General features: G+C 29.1%; 1 pseudogene; it reads left to right on the forward strand.

The window, feature by feature from the left end:
* The first annotated feature begins 4,559 nt into the window (after positions 1-4,559).
* LOC120195482 lies at positions 4,560-5,662 on the forward strand (annotated as a pseudogene).
* The last annotated feature ends 5,604 nt before the right edge of the window (positions 5,663-11,266 follow it).

The following is an 11,266-nucleotide window of genomic DNA, read 5'->3' on the forward strand; positions in this document are numbered from 1 at the left end:
TGGCTCTATTGAAGTAAAGAGGCTTGTTGATAGGTTGGTAATAATTGATAACTTCGAAACTTGGTGTAGAGGTCATGGTTGACTTGAATGATGACTTGAATCTTCTAGGATATTCTCAAGATGTGGTAAAACTTTCTATTGAGTCTAGCTCTTATACCAATTGTAGAGTGAATTGAACCAATGCAATAGCCAAGAAGGGTGAATTGGCAATTAAAAAATTGATGGAAGATTTTTGCAATAGAATGAAAATTTTAACACAAGCAAATTTAGTGTGGTTCAACTTCTTTAATGAAGTTTACATCCACTACCTTAGGTTACACACTAAGGATTTCAACAAATTCACTGATTTGTTCAAAACTTTTAGGACAAGGTGTAACCTTACAAAACACTAATTAGACTTATACCCTAAAATCTCAAGTGTACAACCTTTTTAAGAAGAAATTATAGTTGCGTTTAAAGACATTAATTCTCGAAAGACACCAAGAACTGACGATCTTCCAGTTAGTTTTTTTTGGTTGCATTGAAACCTTATTGGAGAGGTTTTGGCTAATCTTTATCTACAAATTATTCTAAGTGAGATGGATATTTCCTTGGTGGATCAAATGATACTAGTTCTAATTCCTAAGGTCGAGGAACCCAAGCTTATAAAACATATACGACCCATCAACTTATGCAATGTGGTTTATAAGATTGTATCCAAGCTACTAGTTAGTCGCTTAAAAGATTCTATGAAATTATACATAAGTGACAATCATACAACTTTCCTATTGGGAAAATAGATCTATGATAATATTCTAGTAGTTACATAACATGAATTTTGTAAAGAATAGGGTAAACACAAGATCCGCGTTGAAACTGGATATTGAAAAGGCATATGATTGGGTGGAATAGAGTTTTTTGCGAGGGGTGATGACTAAACTAGGCTTTGATCCTAGTTTCATTAATTTGATATTGCATCGTGTCACAATGGTCATGTTCTCAGCTCGGGTCAATGGCTTTCTCACCCATGAATTCACCCCTTCAATGGGTTTAAGACAAGGGGACCCATTATCACAAATTTTTTTGTTACTCAAGGTATGTCTGCTCTGTTTAATAAAGCGCAAACAATTGGTTTGATCAAAGGGATTAGAGCTTCTCTACAAGGTCCCCAAGTATCACATCTCTTGTTTGCTGATGACAGTCTGGTCTTCCTAGAGAATTCCACGAGCGAAAACATTTCCTATAATTCTCCTAATTCATGTTTTAGTTTGTTTGTTTTTCTTTCATTTGCAATGTGTAAAAAATAAAAACATTTGACAAATATATGAACTTTGGATATTGTATACTAATTTTACTTTGCTATCGATTTGTTTATGTTTTGTAATTATGTTTTTTTAATATCTTCTAATTTTCTGATGGTATTATTTTAGTTTATAATTTTCTATATTTTTTTATTCTTGTAAATAGATAATAATTAAAATTTTAAATCTGAGCATTAGAATAATTTTTATATATTTTGATTTATATACATGACAATAATGTGCATCACACGATCAATAAAATTAATATATAATATAATATAGTATGTAATAAACTAAGACAAATTTTCTATTTTTTATAGAAAATAAAGCGTCTGAATAATTATAGAAAACCAACCTTAATTTAATTTTTTTAATTATTGTGGCAAAAAAGTCAAGAATGATTATGTTTGTGAAATTTTAGTCTCTTTCCGGAGACGTCCGAGCCAGGTACTGTATATAGGGGTGAGCGTTCGATCGAGTCGAGTATAGTCAAAAATTTTTGAGTTATTCGAGTTGACGAGTCCTATTTCATAACTTGGAGTTGACTTGAAATTTTTTTCGAGTCGAGTCGAGTCAAATTTTTGAGTTTCTATTTAAATTTTTTTATAAATATTTACAATATTATGACATTATTTGATTTCAATTTAAATGATATTTTATAACAATATACAATAAATATATATTTTTTCGTATTTTCTTCATATGTGATTTATATATGTCATACAAAATCGATAGACTCAATTCAAACTTCGACTTAAACATGAAAATTAATCTACTAATTATTAAACATTTCGAGTTATTCGAGTTGCGTTTTACAACTCGGTTTGAACTTGAAATTTTTTCGAGTTGAGTTGAGTTTATGAAATTACAACTCGAAGTAAATTCGAGTCAAGTAAAAAAATCGATTTTTTAAGTCGAATCTTGCTCATAACTGTATATATGCTTAATGTCAATCCAAATTAAAACAATATTTCCATTGAGTATATTATATACTTAATCTACATTTTATTTTTAGTTTGAACCCATAATAAAATTAATAATTTTATATTTGAATTCAAATAGAAGTAATCGATGTATATAATTCGGTCATTAAAATAAACATTTAATTAGTCAACATTATAGTTAAAGAATTTGATTATATTTTAAATTCTTGAACTTTTAATATTTGATTTATTGATTAAGAATATTCACTGTATAATTCATGTTATGGGTTTGAGTTATAAGATTTGTTTGTTTATGGTGTATGGGAAGGATATTATACTTTATAATTTTCATGTAATTAATATAATTAAAATAATATTTTTCTTATAAATTTCAAATAAGATAAATATTTTAACTATGCTGATTTAAAAATATTTAAATTTATAAATAAAAATAATAAAAAACAATTAAGATTCTAATGTATGAATTTAATAGGATGTACGTTAAATTAATTTATTCTATAATAATTTATGATAATTTTTTGATTCAACTTAATTTTTTTAATAACTTAGGCAATTACAAAATAATATTTGTTTAGAATATTTTTTAACCATTGATAACGAGTACACACATGCATACACAATTGTTTGAGTAATTGAATTCATGAGCTCTAGAGAGAACAACATTTCCTTGTGACCACTGAGACCAAGCCCATATTTGAGCATGGGCAAGAGAGACACTTGCCCAGGGGCACTTGCCCGGAGCCAAAATTGTGAAATTCATATATAATTAAATTAATAATAAATTATTTGTTTAGTCACCAATCTATTATTTTATTTTTGTTTTGGTTATTCAATTATTATTATTTTTTAAAATTATACTTAATGTTACATTTTAATTTTGTTGGTTATTCATCATTAAAAAATAAAGAACGATATTGATATGATATTTTTAAATTATTTTTCTATTTTCAATAAAATTATATTTCTTTTTTTTTGGCTATTAGGGTGCACCTTGAGCAACTGTTCATGCTCTTCATTTTGTATGGGGCGCATGATTTTTTATAATATTGTTTATTTTATAATTTAACCCTTTAATTTTCTTTAATTTTAGTCTTTATCCTTATAATTGATGTCCCTAATTTTTGTAATACTACTTTTTTATCTTTATAATGGAGGCCCCTAATTTTTTCAATCTCATTTTTTACTCATATAATTTAAGTACCTAATTTTTTTCAATCTCACTTTTTACATTTAAAATTAATGCTCCTATTTTTTTTAATATCACTTTTTACCTTTATAATTGGGCCTAATTTTTGTAATACTACTTTTTTATCTTTATAATGGAGGCCCCTAATTTTTTCAATCTCATTTTTTACTCATATATTTAAGTACCTAATTTTTTCAATCTCACTGTACATTTAAAATTAATGCTCCTATTTTTTTTAATATCACTTTTTACCTTTATAATTGGGGTCCCTAATTTTTTCAATCATACTTTTTACTTTTATAGTTTAAGCCCCTAATTTAATCATTTTTATATGATTTATTAACATAATGTTAAATTAATTATTCAAAGTATTAGAATATATTTTCATTTTATAAGGGTATATCTTTTAGTTTTGCTTAAGGTCCCGAAAATGTCTGAGACAGCTATATATTTATTAGATAGTTTATTAAACATACTAAAAATAATTTACAAATAAATTTATTTATTTTTTCTTGCTCTTACAATTTAATTTTTTTCGATACTTATCTAATTTTTATATTCGCCCTGTGTCACTAAAATCTCATAAACGAGCCTGACTGAGACTACTTGATAAGTTCTTATACATTAACCATGTTGAGTTGATTCTATTTATTGTAATCTTATTCACTTGCGATAATCTTTGTATGATTTTATTTTTTTTATAATTGCATAATTTAAAATTAATATACATAATATATTCACTTGAAAAATACAATTTATATATAAATAATGCATTATATATAAAGAATACAAAAAGAGATATCATCTAAAAAATTATCAGAATAAAAGTTATTTGAAATAATATAAATTTATTCAAATAAATATTATTCGTTTGAGAAATACAATTTATATATAAAGAATACAACAAGAGATATCATCTAAAAAAAAAACCAAAGATAACCAATGTCATGGTAATCCGACCTCCCAAATAGATATCCAAACTCGCAGCAGCAAAGATAGTGCGAGTATTAACAACAATACACTGTCGGGGGAATTGGGCAAAGAATCCATGAGGGTGGATTCTTTGAATTGATAGACTTAAAAAATTGAGCATCCTCATGTGGTACTAAATCTGGGTAACATAGTTGCAAACATTGTATGGTTGTCATCATGGATCGGCAAGGACTTATTCAGTGGGTTGTCATATGGATTACGGGTCTCAGTGGCTCATGTTTGTTCAAGTATTTTACATTACTGTTCATCTTTTGTTGCTATGAGCTCAGTTCTTGTGTCATATGAACTTGGGAAGAGCACTTTGGCATGTGCTCTCTGTCAAGCCTTGTATTCCACTGGAAAGTTGACTTACCTCCTCGATGGTGATAACGTTTGTCACGGCTTAAACCGCGACCTTACTTTTAAAGCCCAAGATCGTGCAGAAAACATTCGAAGGATGGTAAATGATGATCGATTTCTCATCATAGTCCTTTCCTTTATCCTTCCACTCTCTCGTGGTTTAAAGTTGCAACTTGTTATGATTCACAAACAGTAGAGGTAGCCAAGCTCTTTGTCGACGCTGGCATCATCTTCATTGTCAGTGTGATATCTCCCTACCGAAGAGACAGGGATGCATGTCGTGCACTGTTGCCACAAGGAGATTTCATTGAGGTAATCCATAGGCGAAATAGCTTTTAAATCAGATAGAGCTTCTTTACTGCTTAATAAACCTGCAATCACAGGTGTTCCTGGATGTGCCGATCGAAATATGAGAGGCAAGGGACCCAAAGGGCCTGTATAAACTTGCAAGAGCTGGAAAAATTAAAGGTGCCTGTCCTGAATTTTGCATCTTGAAGATTGGTATAAGCTCACATTAAAAAAGTTGCTTACCTAATATGTTCTCTGTAGGTTTTACCGGTGTCGATGACCCGTATGAACCACCTCTGAATTGTGAGGTATGCATGTTGGAGTAACATTCTTGTTTAAAAGGTTACAAGTATCTTTTATGCTCTGAGCATGAAAATTTTCAGCTCACGTGTATCTTGAAATGGCCATTTCTATTTTACAGTAAGCATTGCGGCCAAAGGAAAACAGCTGTGCTTCCCCATCTGAAATGGCCGAAACTGTGATATCTTACCTGGAGAAGAAGGGGTACCTGCAGGCCTAAGAAGGTACGAATCGAGTGATTCCCGGTTTCCATAATCAACTGTAACATAGTCGATCGGACCGATGAAAATCGATTCTTTTCTAAATCAAGGAAATTTCTCATTTCCTGCATTTAGAAGAACTTATGGTTTCATATATCCATGTAATCCTGTTTCTGGCATCAAGGAAACTTCTAGTTTCCTGTATATGTAGTTTATGTTATGTATTAGATAATTAGAATGCGTGTCCTTTGTTAGGCCTCATTAAAGCCTTGCGGTGGGGAGTAATTGGCGATGGATTGAGTTGCAAGTTATTGGTTCTTCGATTTGTATCATATGTCGTTGTAATGGTTTAAGTTTGTATATTTTTCAATAATATTTTAAATAAATTTTTAGTTAAATTAAAAATAAAATATTTTATATCAATTTAAAAGTAAAATATTTTTAATTTTGATCTAATAATCATTATAATTTAATCTATCAATAAAAATTAAATTGAATTGAATATGTTTAATCATATTTGAAATGAAATAACATTCTGATTAAAATTAAATTTTTTCGGTTACTTATATGATGATAAATTTTGATTTAAATGCTTGGTTTCAATCAATTATATTAGGAGAATTATACTTGTTACAACATTTCCGATAACTAAGTATTTGAAAATGAAAATTTGATCTTTAAGTTTAAATTAAATGTTCATACATCAATATATATGTGATGTTCGAACCTAAAACCTAAGTAACACTTAGATGTTCAAGAGATAATTGGATCTCTTATAGACCTCTTGTGCTAGTACGAGTTGAAGGTCATTTCTTGTGTGAGAGACAAGATTATATACTTTGTTTTGTGTAGCATGACTATCACCTTCAATACCTTAAGCATGTTCGAGTGATTAGATCAATTTGAAGTAAAACAAAAATGTACGACATATTTTAAATTTTATGATATACTAACTATATCTAATGACTTCACATACATTGCTAGGGTATTTAGCTTCATGTTACCATGCTTAATTCACTGTAAAATATATCCACTCCCATTAAAGGACATGAAATCATCAAATGCATACCAATGTAATCATGCTGTGTCACTTAGCCATGTTTATGTTCTACCATATTCAGGTGTCAAATACCATTTACTCCATATGAATCGTGATCATTTTCATAATTAAGTAGCATGCTATTATATATTATTAAAGCATCATTACCTTCTTTCGTCTCAAGTAACACCAATCAACATGCAAGTTACTAAAAAAAATAAACAATCTTTATGTTCTCGAAAGTCCATCAATAATAATCATTTTGTATTTCGTTCTTTATATTCTAATCTCTTATGTTTCTTCAATCATAATCAGGCATAACATGATCCTAACGTCCTGTATCATAGTAATAAATGCTCAAGCAATAGAGTAAGAGATTAGGCATCAGAAGATGACATAACATGTTGAGTAATATTTAACAAAATGCATAATACTATATGTTATGGTTACATGAACTAGTAAGCCCAACTGCCCAAACACTTTTATTCACTCTCTTTTCAAGGGATGAAAATTGTGCTTTGGAGCCTGGAAGCAGGGAAATCGGTTTAATGATGCTCTGACCAAAAGCAGTTATGCAAAAATATGAGAGTGAAACATTCAAAGGTACAACTCAGATTTTTTTTTTTGGGTCTGTAAGAACCATCCTTAGAGACGACGGATATGCTGGTAGAGATGGTGTAAATCAGCATCGTGGAAAAAGAAGAGGAAGTAAAAACTGGAATCCTTCATTCATACAATTACCTGAGCAAGCAAAGTGGAGGTCCATGAATGCTCATTCTGAGTTCATTGTTAGAGAAGTGACAACTTTTGATCCCCGGCATGCTTGCTAGTAAATGGTTTTGACTGCTTCTCAACTGTTCAGATGTCAGGCAAGCGTGACTGTTCAAGTATAGGACTGTTTCTATGAATTATCCTTTAGAATATGATTGAATCTCATACTGCTGCAGCTTTCATTAACACCATGTATCTGAGCACGGGGAATGAGTTGTTGAACTCCACACTGACATAAAAACACAGCGCGAGGGATCAGATCATTCTAAAATCTATCAGAGCTTGAGGTTTGTGCATTTAAAAGAGAGTCACTCAATTTTATCTGACACCTCTCTCTTGCACTTCCAAAGACTTGTTGTGTTTTCTCATTTTCGCTGTCCTCTCTAAAATCTTTGCTAATTGATCTGCATCAAGAACAGGAGAAGACTATGATTAAATGGCAGCTAGATGAAAGACAACACACAATTGGTGGACCACCAGCACCAGAGTTTTCAACCAAAACAGGTCAGTTCTTTTATCATATAGTAGTAGGAGCGTAAATGAATAAATCGTTTGTGAATTGCTAGTAACCGTTTATTTATATTTGTTTATTAAGTTAAATAAATGAGTATGAATAAAAAATTAATGTTTATTTAACAAACAAACACAAATATAGATATGTTCGGCCTGTTTATGTTCACGAATAATTTCGTTTATCAACTTATTTATAAGCTTGTTTATCCGATTCTTCTTTTCCTTTTATTTAATTTCTTAACTTTTAAATATTGATAAAAATAGAAACTAAATTCAACAAAGGGTGAACTTAAGAGTTCAAACTGTGAAGTTTAAGGAGCTTTAGGACTAACGGGATATTCTAACCTTCTTTTGTAGTAACTCTAAACGAAAATATTCGCGAACGTTAAACAAATTGAACACAAATACCTTCAAAACGAACACGATATTAAAATTTTAACAAACATGAGACGAATATAAACATCTTTATAAATAAATAAATGAATACAACACAACTTGAATCGTTTAGTTACTGTTCATTTATATCCTATCCAGTAGGAGGGGTTTTTGGATGTTGAGGTCCATATTAGTTTTATGCATAGTAAGCAAAAGTAGTTTTGAGGAAGAATGGCTTTTTCTAACAGGTAGAGCAGCTGCTAAAAATAGGCATTATGGGCCGCTTGTATTTATTGATTTCCAACTTAAAATGTGTTTCTTGAACTACAACTTCAGAGCTGATTTCTGTGACCCTTCTTTTTAGGAAATGATTGTCAACTTTCTGGTTTTAAACAACCCCGTAACTCTTTAATCACATCTCTAACTGTCGGTGAGTTTGTCAACCTTCTCTGTCTTTAAGACGGCAATCGAGGATAAACGAACGATTATATGTTAGAAGATGAACGTATAAATTTTTAAGAGATATTTATATGTAAAATTTTAGGTGATAAAATTATATTTTTAACAAAAAAAATATTTAAAATATATAAAATATATATATATATATATTAAAAAAGACTTTCTATCTATTTCCTTCTGTTCATCCCTAATTGCAACTCTAATACTTCCTTTTATTATTATTTGATCGAATTTTAACCCAAGTTTCGTTTCCCCCAATCGCTTTCTCATAAAGGAATTATGTTTACAACTGAGATAGGAAGAGAGGGAAATATAGTTTCACATGAATTGGAATATTATTTTATGCATTGATGATAACATAGAAAACTTTCATAAATTTATTGAATAAAACATTATCTTATTTATTATTTGAAAATCCCTTTGTGTAATGACTAATAGAATGTTTAGATTCAAAAGCATGATCCATGCTTACAATAGTATAATAATCAAATGAAAATAAATAAAAGGATTAAATAGTGACTTGATCACTCAATTATATCTTACTCAACATTTCAATAATTTTTTTTTATTAATTTGGATCCTCAAATATACCTTTATAAAATAATATGACATTTTAAGATTTTTTTATTAATTTAATACTACAATTATTCTTTATCTGATAATATGATATTTCAATTTTTTTTTATCAATTTAACTTCTCAATTATTTGATTGTTTTACATATTGTTTATTATCGTTATAAACAAGTGATTGGGATAGATGAACCAATAAATGAGTGACATATAACATATAATTTAAAATATATATAAAAATTATACCAACAATCAATTGGTCTAGTGAGATAAGACACTAAATCTTTAAAGTAAGGTCAGTTGTTCAAATCCTAACATTTGCGAATGAATCAAACTAAATTATAGGGTTATTCTCGTCTCTTCAATATCCGATTCGAATTAGTTGGTCAGTATAACGAATATTAATAGTTATAGAAAAATATATAAAGAAAGTGATGTGGAAAATCAATGTCAAGAAAATGTTCTCTAATAATCCTTTTCTAAGTCAATGTACAAGTAGTATTCATTTATTGGTTCATCGTTAAAAAGACTAAATGAAAAAATCATGTTAAAAATAATAGTTATTATTTTTAATCTTTTTTTCATGTAACTTATCTATAACAATAATGGATTATATGTAAAACAGTATTTGGTCAAATAATTGATAATAAACATTGTAGAAATGTCTATTATTGAGTGGAAGTATAGTTAAATTAATAATTTCTTTAAAAAATTATATTATAAAATGAGATGTAATTAAATAGTTAAATCACTAATTAACTCAAAATGGCTGACATACATTCAATCCCTTTAAAAGAAGTAAGAAAATTTCATGGATAATGAAATAATAATCAGTATTATTGTATAAACTTGCACATGTAAGATCCGTGTCAAGCAGATGTGTAGTTTTTCCATTTTCTAATGGATTGTATATTATGTATTCATTTTATAGAGTTTCTGATAATAAAACGAGTATGTCAATTCAGAATTCATCTTTCAAAGCTGTCTTCGATTTGATTGTATCCATCCACTTAAGTTCGAAGAAGAAGGCTCAAGGCTGCCTGCTTTTTTGCTTTAAAGCTGATTTCCACCAACTTTAAAAGACGTGCAAATTATATATAACGTCTTCTTCTTTTTTTCTTAGTTTTTAATCCAATAGTTAGGGCCTCATAAACATAATCAATGAGAGAACATGGGCAATTTTACACAAATAACACTCTAACAGACATATTACGTGACAGACATTAATTCTCCAAATATTATCAATCTAAAATCCTTTCTGACAAAACATGAAACATGAGGCGCGTCTTCAATGGGTTTTGTCCGAGCTGACGTCATGGTGGAAAAGCAGGATATGAAGACCATGCTAGATTTATAAGCATGGGAATATATCCGCCAAGAGGAGTCATATGTAACACCCATAGCCCGTGAACATCTAAGAATACGAGTCATAGATGTTACATCAAACTGACTAACAATTACTATTTATAGTTACTTATTTTTTAAACATTCATAGTTTCATTTTTTTATCAACTATTTTTATCTACTTGAATTTCCATACAATTTAAAAACATATTATTTTATTTACTATATAATTTTAGGCATATTAAAATATTGATAAGCTAATCTAGTCAAATTAAACAGTCCTAATTTACTATTACCAACCATGTAGTCAAAACTGATAAAGCATATTGATAACATAAATATACATGCCACTACTAGTCAAAAGAAAATTCAACGATGTCTTATTGATACTGGTATTATAGATGATCTGCACATAATGCTTGGAATGCTCCTCATAAAACGTTTGTATCTTAATCAAACCCTACGCATGAAAATCATCACGCACTAAGTATAACTTAGTGAGACAGTAATACTAAAGATGAGAACAAATAAATAAAATATCAAAATATATATAAATTTATTTAAAATAAAATAAACAAACTTTCAAAATTTCAAACCGGATATCTCATGCTGAACTTTATTAGAAACCTGAAAAGAATCATCTAATGATTTTCACAAAATCATA

The sequence above is a fragment of the Hibiscus syriacus genome, unplaced genomic scaffold, assembly GCF_006381635.1.
Source record: "Hibiscus syriacus cultivar Baekdansim isolate YM2019G1 unplaced genomic scaffold, ASM638163v2 tig00117016_pilon, whole genome shotgun sequence".
In the NCBI taxonomy this organism is placed as follows: domain Eukaryota; kingdom Viridiplantae; phylum Streptophyta; class Magnoliopsida; order Malvales; family Malvaceae; genus Hibiscus; species Hibiscus syriacus.